This window comes from Mastomys coucha, unplaced genomic scaffold, assembly GCF_008632895.1.
Source record: "Mastomys coucha isolate ucsf_1 unplaced genomic scaffold, UCSF_Mcou_1 pScaffold7, whole genome shotgun sequence".
In the NCBI taxonomy this organism is placed as follows: Eukaryota; Metazoa; Chordata; class Mammalia; order Rodentia; family Muridae; genus Mastomys; species Mastomys coucha.
This window is the reverse complement of record NW_022196913.1, coordinates 18,249,345-18,259,548: the sequence shown is the minus strand read 5'-3', so window position 1 is coordinate 18,259,548 and position 10,204 is coordinate 18,249,345.

Here is a 10,204-nt window from a genome sequence, read left to right as displayed (position 1 = left end):
GTCCCAGTTACTCCTGGTGTTGGGACAGATGTTGGTTCCTCCTCACCTCTGATCCTGGGCGTGTCAGAGTGCCTGGGAGTAGAGCTTCCTCTGGGTGTTGTGGGACTGGCATCAGAGCTCGCGCTCCGCAGGTCTGTTCAGGACACCAACCCAGACAGACCAGAAGGAACCAGCTACAATCTATTTTTATCTTTTATTTTTTGAAACAGAAATGGATTCTAAGAAGTTGGTGTGAATTTATAAAATGAATTACCAGATCTGCAGTCTACTATATGCAGAGAGGATGGTTAAGTGCCTGACATGGTAATTCACAAGCAAGAAAAAGCATTGTTATTTTTATTCAAAATAAACAATGCACCAGGGGGTTGCCTTCGGGGCCATTTGCCTTATGTGTTATTTTGTGACACACCTCTTGGGGCACCCTAAATGCCATGACCCTGATTTAGCTACACTTATTGTCTAGACAACCATTCTCCTGTTGTCAAAACCCCAGGTGTGCTCTGAGACTCAAATAAATGATGATTAGCTCTCACTAAAGTTGACAATCCCTTATCAAAAGCTGGACCAAGCTTGGCCAACTGAGCCTCCAAGGGATGCATATCTACAGTAGAGCCTTTAGGGATGGGTTTCCTCACTTAGGTGCATTTAAAAGTCTACAACAGAAAACAGCTTGTCTAAAGCCATCCTTGTCAAGCTTGGATGCTGTCCTGTTGGTACACAGTCCTGAACAAAAACCCATGCAGAGCCAAGCACTGTGAGAAGGCCGACTCCTGATTCCTAATAAAATCAGAGAGATCAGGGATCTACTGCTAGGCCTTGCCCTTTCTTAGGACTCCTGGGGATTTTGACATGCATTATCCTTTACAGTCACTTAATTGGGGTTATTCTCCTATAGTATCATGTCACCTGATAAAGAACTGCTTACCTATGACCTTAAGTATCCTTGGTAATCAAGTGAACAATTGTAATGATGGTAGGAGAACTATTCCATATCAACTGTTAATCCTGAGACTGACCAGAAAACCCAGCTCCAGAATTTTGGGCCAAATTTAAAGAAAGCTTTAAATATTAAATATTGACCAAGAAATAGACCTTGCTCAGGACCACTTCCTGGAAATTTCCCAGCTAAGAATGGCGTCCAGCCATACGTTGCAGGGGCTTATAGGGACAAACCTATAGGACACTTATTTTCCCATGGGACTTTGTTATTTTCCAAGAACAACAACTTCCAGCATTGCAGGAAGTTACCTGGTCCCTGGGCAGGTGAGGCATACAGGTCAATTTTGGACATTTATACAACCTTGATCTGTTGTCATAATCTCTTCACTTCTATCAATTACTCTAATAAGTAGTGAGCTGTCATTTATATACTATGAGGTATTATATATCAAGTAATGGGTATAGACAGCATTTCTATTGCTATGATCCATCGCTAGCTTGAGTCTATTCGCAATGGAATTTTATATATATCTGTATATATGTATGTATGTATGTATATACATGTGTATATATATGTATATATATGTGTGTAATACCACATATATATGTGGTATTAAGCACTTACCATATTATATATGATATATTTTATATATAGGTTATATATGATCTATATATGGTATTAAGCTCTTATATTAAACTGACAAGATGATTTCTATTTGAAAAGATGGACATGTTTTATTTGGAAAACACTGGATTTTTTCCATATTTGTAAGATTCTACACTAATAGGTTAGTTCAATAATACATATGTGAACCCTTCTGTTTAGGGAAAAAAATAGACCAGGCTGATTTACTAAGGCAGCCTATTTTGGTAAGTTCAACTTCTCATTCCCACAAGGCTCTATAACCTGAATTGGGGCCTATTTCTTTTAACCAGACCACTTCGTGAGCTAATGGAAGATAATAGTAACGGAAATATAGTTACAGAGGAATAGTGTTTTCCACTTTAGCAGGACAGCTACTAGAAGAAGTAGAGCTAGAAATAAGAAACTGGGGATAGGACCATGTGGGCATTGGTCATTCCTCTCATAAAACTGCCATTTGCACATCATTATAGACTGTTTTGCTGATGGTGCATGGAACATGCATATTTTCATTTCCAGAATCCAACAGAGACTGTCTGTCATTATAAAAAATGTCACATAAATTTCTGGCACAGAAACACTGAAAATATTAAGTCAGGATGCCAGGTTAGGTGTCTGCTGAGGTCCTCAGATGTCCACTCCCTTACTGCAATCTTCTTGCTTTGTTCCATGGCAGAAGGGATACTGAAGCTCTCAGGGTCTCTTTTCTAAGGATAGAACCACACTCATGAGTACTCCATGAGGGATACATATTCATGACCTGATAATCTCCCAAAGGCCATAGCTGTGGTCCCAGTTACCATTTGTAAGGAGCAGGTCTGTAGCAAGACTTACTCCACCTTGTAATAGGAAATGTTTGGAAGTTGTTTTGAAATAAGTTATTTGCAGTGAGCTGTTTTGATGTATTAGTTATCTAGAATAACATAAAAGATGTCTTGCCAAAATGAGAAAATATCTGTGAATATTTGAAGTATACACTTGTGCAGAAAATTTTCCATAAGAGAAGTAAACAATTTAAGAAGATAACCAGACGTGAATGGTTATCTGGACCCCACTCCATTGTGACGTCAAAAATAGTTTAAAGAGACAGCAAGGAGATGAGCTGTTATCCCCGCTTTTGGTAGCAATGGCTGTTGACGTGAACCTCCTGAGTCCCCAGACTCTGCCACAATGACCAGAGACCATCCAAGACCACTCAAGACTCCATGGGCAAGCAACCTTCATGGTCAAGCACTCTCCGAGAAGTGTTCTTCCTGGTCAAGAATAACCCTCCAGCTGAGAGATAGCTGAGCCTGCTAGCCACCAGTTGCTTTCTATCTGAGAACACCACACCCTGCCTCAGAGATAGCTGAGCCAGCTTCCAGAGACATTGTCAGGTCGTATACACCCTAATAGGCAGTAGAGTGAAGCCGTATATATTCTAATATGTGGCAAAGCAAAATGTTTAGCTATTTTATTGCCATAGCCTTTATCCTCTTAGCTCTGATAGCATATTGTATGCTGTGTGTAGTTGTATTGGAAACTGACATAAAGCATTCAAAACCTAAACAGTGTGTCGAGTCCTCTCTTGCCACTCCTGAGGTATTTCTCATGGTGGAATCCAGCGTACTAGTGCCTGAAGGAGCTTTGTTGCCATCTTTCCCAGTTGGAAGTGCCACTTGGTCCCTGCTCGCAACACCATTCACATATTTCAGGAGAATATAAACATTCACTCTACAGACACATCTTCCTTACACTGTAAATCAGTTTAGATGTTTTACATATTTGATACAACGTTGATTCTAAGAAACACTTTGAATTATTAGGAAATCATAATCTCTGCATGCACAGTAAAGACCAGAATTCATTACCTGCTCATCAGGCAACATTACCAAGAAGAAACAGTGACCTCAGAGACCAATCACAGTTCATGCTTTGCATGATGTAGAACACAGGAGGGAAAGCTTTAAGGAAAACCCACTAGACTTTTCTTTCTCTGCACATTACTAACACAGCCAAAGGCACTCTGGTCATTGTGTGTTCTTCCTAGGAACCTTCCAAATTCTGAAGAAGCTTGGAATTAAACATTTCAAAAACTAATAGTCACATAACAGTGATCTTTCTGGAATTGCTTCAATGCGTCAGCAGCAGATCCCGTGTTCTGATGCTCTTTGGACATGGAGGATGGTCTAAAAAGATACTCATCTCTACTCTATGTAATATGTGTCTGGGTTTAAATAAGCACTAGTGTTTAAATAAAATAAATACTATCTGAAGCTAGAGGGAAGCACCTTGGAACCTTCTCTTACACCTCCTAACACAATGGGGTTGGTCCTCGTTGGCCAAGGATCATTGAACCTGCTAAAGCATCTCCTTGAGTCCTTGTCTGGCTTGAGAGGGTCTTTACGGTGCTTTAAGCTGTAGTCCCTCTTGGTTATTTTGGTGCCTCTTATTGCCTCAAGTGATACAGACTGCTTTAGAACTAATGTCTAGGTTTATTCCATATCCCTATAGTAATGGGTTTCCAGGAGCTAACGGAAGTGGAGGCATGGCTGTACTCTCTGAGTCTACTCCTCAATAGTTAGACAAAGATTAGACAGTTAATTTGTAACTCAGGGCTCCACATCCATGGATTCAGCTTGAAAAACCTGGGCATGATATATGCACCTATAATCTCAGTCTTCAAGGGGTAGAGGTAGGAGGAGTTTCAATTCAAGACTACTCTGGGCTCCATGTGAGATTCTATCTTTTTGTTGTTGTTGTTGTTGTTGTTTTTCAAGACAGGGTTTCTCTGTGTAGCCCTGGCTGTCCTGAAACTCACTCTGTAGACAAGGCTGGCCTCGAACTCAGAAATCCACCTGCCTCTGCCTCCCAAGTGCTGTGATTAAAGGTGTGTGCCACCACCGCCCACGAGATTCTATCTTAATACATCACTATCCTCATGAAAAAAGAAATGGAGAGGAAAAGGAGATGTAGAAGGATATAGATGAGGACAAAAGGAAGGAGAGAGGAGGAGAAAGAAGAAGAGACTGTTTAAAAGATTTCTGTACCAAGCGTTCAGAGATCTGCTTGTCACGATTTCCTAATAACTCAATGTGTTTTCTTAGAATCAACATTGTATTGAATATTGTAAAACATCTAAGTTGATTTACAGTATAAGAAAGATGTATCTGCATTCTAAGCTATTACTATACAATTTTATATAGGAGACCCGGCCATCTCTAGGTGTGATATTGATGAGGGGTCCTGGAACTAAAGTCCCATACAGAGAACGGACTGTATGCTGACTGTTAACTGCACTTTATGGAAATTGCCAAGGTAATAATCAGAATCCAGGGGAAGATTCATGAATACAGATGAGTCTGGCCTATGTATAGTTAGTTAGACAGGGTGAGTGTGGAGGAGGTGGCACAGAGTCAAACAGTGATCAACAAGAGCCCTCCCATCTTGTCTCTTAACTAGCCTGTTCTATGACAAGAGTTGCCCAGAGAAAAAGGAAGGCAAAACCCAGAGATAATAACCTCCATTGCTCTCTGCTTTTTAACTTCTTTCTGAAGATATCTGTTGGAAGGTTGCCTACAGGAAGAACAGTAAATAGCACCTTACATAAATCTGACCAATAGCTCCCCTTCTGTGCACAGCAAGTCCTGATTACTCACAGGCAAATAGTTCTTTCCAAGGGAGGACACAGGAAGAAAGGTGGGATCCACTTCTGTTTGTCATAGGTCAGCCTATTTGTGGTCTGATGAAGAAAGATTTCTTCTATTCAAAGCAATAAAACATCTACTGCTGTGTGCTAAGAAGCAGAGCTTCTGCTCAGCATCTTCATTACCTGCCCAGTAACTTGAGTTTAGATATGATCATGCATAGAATCCCCATGATGGCAAAAATGGCTTTATAAGGACAAGTAGAGAAACCTCATTATCATATTTGCTCTGTCTCACTGTGTGATGCCCTCATCATGTTATGATGTAGCAAGAGGGCCCTTATCAGATACTCTTGCTGTGTTCTTGAAACTCCCAGTCTCCACAGTCATGAGCCAAACAAATCTATTTTCTTAAAAAAAAAAAAAAATTACCCAGGCTGTGGCATGTGGCTATAATTTCAGAAAATGAACTAAGATAATATCTTTTGTTTTGTCTTCTAGTCAACTTGAGTGTAGAAACTTAGAGGGGTATAAATATAGATTTAAAGAATTTATTTAGGGCCAGTGAGATGTCTCAGTGGGTTGATGATCTGAGTTTTAGCCCCAGAATAGATATAGTGGAAGGAGAGAATTGACTTCTGAATGTTGTTCTCTTGTCTCTACATGTGCACTGTACAACTCACATGTGTGCAAGTAGGGACATCTGCCCCATAAGTAAATACATATTTTAAAGTTATTTTATTGTGTAATGTTTAACTCAATAACATTAATAAATATATTTACTGATTTAGCTACACTATCATAAAGCACATGCAATACTATATTCATTTAAAAATATTAATTTTTCTACTTTTTTGTTTTGTTTTGTTTTGTTTTTTTGAGACAGGGTTTCTCTGTATAGCCCTGGCTGTCCTGGAACTCACTCTGTAGACCAGGCTGGCCTTGAACTCAGAAATCCACATGCCTCTGCCTCCCAAGTGCTGGGATTAAAGGCGTGCACCACCACTGCCCGGCTTAATTTTTCTACTTTTGTTTCCAGTTTTATATTAAGTTTTCATGTGACTATTGGCTATAAGTATTTTTAGAATTCCTACTGTCAATGTTGAGCCCCTTATAAGCATTCTAGAGTGCACGGCTTTTGGTTCTGGCCTATTGAAGGCTGTGGCTATGCCAACTAGAAAACAAATTCAAACTACAAGCTTCTATTGCCTGGAAAATGACCTCAAATCATAAGCTTCTACCTTATGATTGACTAAGAAAGATGATTTTTTTCATTGATCCTATTATAAGCTTCAGAATTTGAACAATTACCCCCTTCTAAATTAATGTTTAAAGTCTATGTACAGTGACTTTCAACAGTTCCAATGTGAGGCACTGCTGCTGATTATTAACCCTTTCTCAAGCAGATTTCCTTGTTTTGTTTTTAATTTGTCTCTCAAGTACCCTAAAATAACGTTATTGAAGGTGTTTCCAGAGTTAAATGTCCAAATTAATTTAGTCGTGATCACGTTCTACATTGTGACTCTTTGAAGTGACTGGACATTCGATGCTTCTTCCTAATGAGTGAACTTCAGGAAAGGAAAAACAATATTGTCTTCTCATAGCGGACATAGGATGTAGCCATTGTTGATCATCACAAGGACAAACTATTGAGCTTCTTGACTTGGGGGCTGAGAACAGAGTACAGGCCCCAATGATCAGCAAGTGTTCTTAACTTTTCAGTCATTTCTCCAACCCCCATATGTGGGTATATTTTTAAAAAATATTAAAAATTGTACAAATCTCTGCTGAGTAACGTAAACTAAAAAAATTACTAAAAGTAAAGCCGAGAGTAGAAAGGGACAGAAGGTAAAAAGGCAAGCGAAAGATTGCCTACCAACGAATATTCAGGTTAGCTGTTATCATTCCCTTAGGTGTCCCATCATATTCTGCTTTCCATATTTTGTAATAGATGTACTTACTTGAAGCCTTTTAATATGGAAGCTATGTAATTTTTTTCCTAATTTGAAGCTCCTGGAAGTTTCTCTTTGAATTTGATGTTTTGTTGTTTCTCAGATAAAAGCAGCTCACTTTGGACTTTATTTCAGTTTTGTTTATACGTGACTCATGATTTGTTTGCAGTCTGAAATATTAAGACATAGTTTCTTCAAACATTGCTTTTACTCACTCCTTCCTATTCTCTTTTTATGATGAATCTTCTCCTTATTTCATGTGTTTTGTTATCCATTTCATATTTCTATGGATCTATGCTCCATTTTAATTGCACTTGTGTGGTGTGAGTCTCTCTCTCTCTCTCTCTCTCTCTCTCTCTCTCTGTCTCTCTCTCTCTCTGTCTCTGTCTCTGTCTCTGTCTCTCTCTCTGTGTCTTTGTCTCTGTCTCTGTCTCTGTCTCTGTCTCTGTCTCTCTCTCTCTCTCTGTGTGTGTGTGTGTGTGTGTGTGTGTGTGTGTGTAAACCTGAGAAGTGCATGTTGACACCAGAAGACAAGTTGAGGAAGTTAGTTCTCTCTTTCCACCATATGTCCCAGGAATTGAACTTTGGTCATTAGACTTAGTGGCAAATGGTTTTAACTAAGCCATCTTGCTGTCCCTGATTAAACACTTTATTGTACCAGGATTTTTTTTCTCCAAGACGAAATTTCACTGTGTAGCCTTGACTTCCTGGAATTCATTTTGGAGAGCATGGTGGCCTCGAACTCAGAGAGATCCACTTGCCTCTGCTTCTGGAGTGCTGGGATTAAAGACATTCACCACATCACCTGGCTACAATCGGATTCTTAATTCTTAATTCTTTTGCTTACTTTACAGCCAAAACATGACTCAGTTGCAAATACTTACCTGATAATGACATATGCTTTATCCCTAGAATATATTTTTATGCAGACAGGTACTGTAAAATGCTGACATAAATCCATGAGCCTATGACTTTAATGGGATTACCCATTTCTTAGGGGAAATTTACTGAAGCCCATCAGAGTCTTTTCTTGGAATATGTCAACCATTTCTAAACTAAAGCTCCTTACTTGTAGTATTATAAAGAATTTGAAAGGTATGAGTCTCCTTTTCCCTTACCTTGAAGTCTGATGAATACAGTCATCACTAGAACTTCAGTTCAAAAACTGCATCCACTACAACTTTCATGAAAGTAAAAGCATCTTTCCTTCTTTTAAACATGGCAGCATGAGACATGCCCAAGCAGCTTGACAAACCATGAATGAAATATTCGTTGTTATTGAGTGGTTTCAGAACTGTTTAAGTTTTGAAAGTAAGTGTTTTACCCTGTAATTTTAGGATGGATTTATTAAGAAACATTATCAAGGGCTGGAAAATGGCTCAGTGGTTAGGAGTACTGACTTCTTTTCCAGAGATCCTGAGTTCAATTCCCAGAAACCACATGATAGCTCACAACCATCTGCGATGGGATCCAATGCCCTCTTCTGGTGTGTCTGAAGATAGCAATAGTGTTCTCATATGGATAAAATAAATAAATGTTAAAACACTTCTTTATATAAAAAAAGAAACATTATCAAACCTACTCTCAGAGCTATTGGTGTCTAATAATGGACTTAGTGCAGTTCTTTCTACTCAGAAACACTATACCCCTGAACTTTAAAAGAAAAAAAAACTGCACTAAAACTTTGTAATTGGTAAGCCACTGAGCTGATGTACAGCAGGGCTGGGTAGAATATGATAGGGAAGAATGGAATTTCCCCTCTGCCCTCTGAAGGTTTGCTGGAATAAAATGTCTAAAATAAATTAATTGGGAAAAAAATTGTGTAAATGCATTAGTGTCCTTAAGTACAGCCCAACATGATTCAGAAACTTTGGGCCTCACTCTTTCTAGGGGAAGTGAAATGCAGGAAATGTCAGAAAACAGCATGCTGGGTTTTCCTCTTGTTTTTGCTGTGATTTTTTTTTTTTTGTTGTTTTGTTTTTATTGTCAACCTTACACAAGTGAGGCTCATCTTCAAAGAGAGCTTCTTAATTGAGAAAAGGCCTCCATCAGACTGGCTTGTGGGCAAGTATGTTGGGCATTTTCTTGAGTAATTATTCATGTGAAGAAGACCAACAAATTGTGGGCAATGTGACCCCAGCTAGGTAGTCCTTGGTCATATGAAAAAAAACAAGCTGTTTCAACCATGGGGAGCAAGCAAGCAAGCAAGCAGCATTCCTCCATGGTCTCTGCTATGATTCCTGCTTCCAGGTTCCTGCTTGCCAGGTTACTGCCCTGATTTGCCTTCATGGTAGACTATAAGTTGTGAGACAGAATAAATAAAACCCGCAAGTTGGTGTTGATCATGATGTTTACCACAGCATAGAAAACAAATTAGAACAAACTGTAAAAATCATTTAGGAAAGTTGCAGACTTGAAGAATATACAATAGTTTGTGACAACATGTATTTGCTCTGCAAACTTGGTGGGCAATATTTTATCCAGTCTTTGAGAACATCCCACTTGAGGGCTTCATTACTACATCTGATGAAAATCTGACAGAAGGCTGAGACAGAGGGATGCCTGCTGCACTTTGCATGTCTTCTGGCTCTTAATTGCTAAATCACAACCTGCATATTTTTGTTTAGCAGCATCTGTTGTTTGTCGTAGTCCTTACCAGGTAATATGACACAATTTAAAAACAGGTATTACTTTCTTCACTAAGAGAAGCAGTTATGGCACTAGAGAGATGGCTCAGTGGTTAAGAGCACAGACTGCCATTGAAGAGGCCTTGTTTTTGAAGCTGGTCTCTCACTTGAGATCAATAATTTAGGCTAGGCTGTCTTGACAGTAGATCCCAGGGCTCCACCTGTCTCCACCTCACCAGAGCTGGGATTACTGGCAGAACATCATATGTCTGACTGGTGTTTTGGAGTTTTGTCATATGCATATGTATGATTGTGTTTGTGTGTTTCTAAAAACATCTTGGATGTTTTGTAAGATTTTCAAAAATGTTTTAATAAATATCATGCAGAATAATGGTATTTATTATAGTGTTTCCATGCA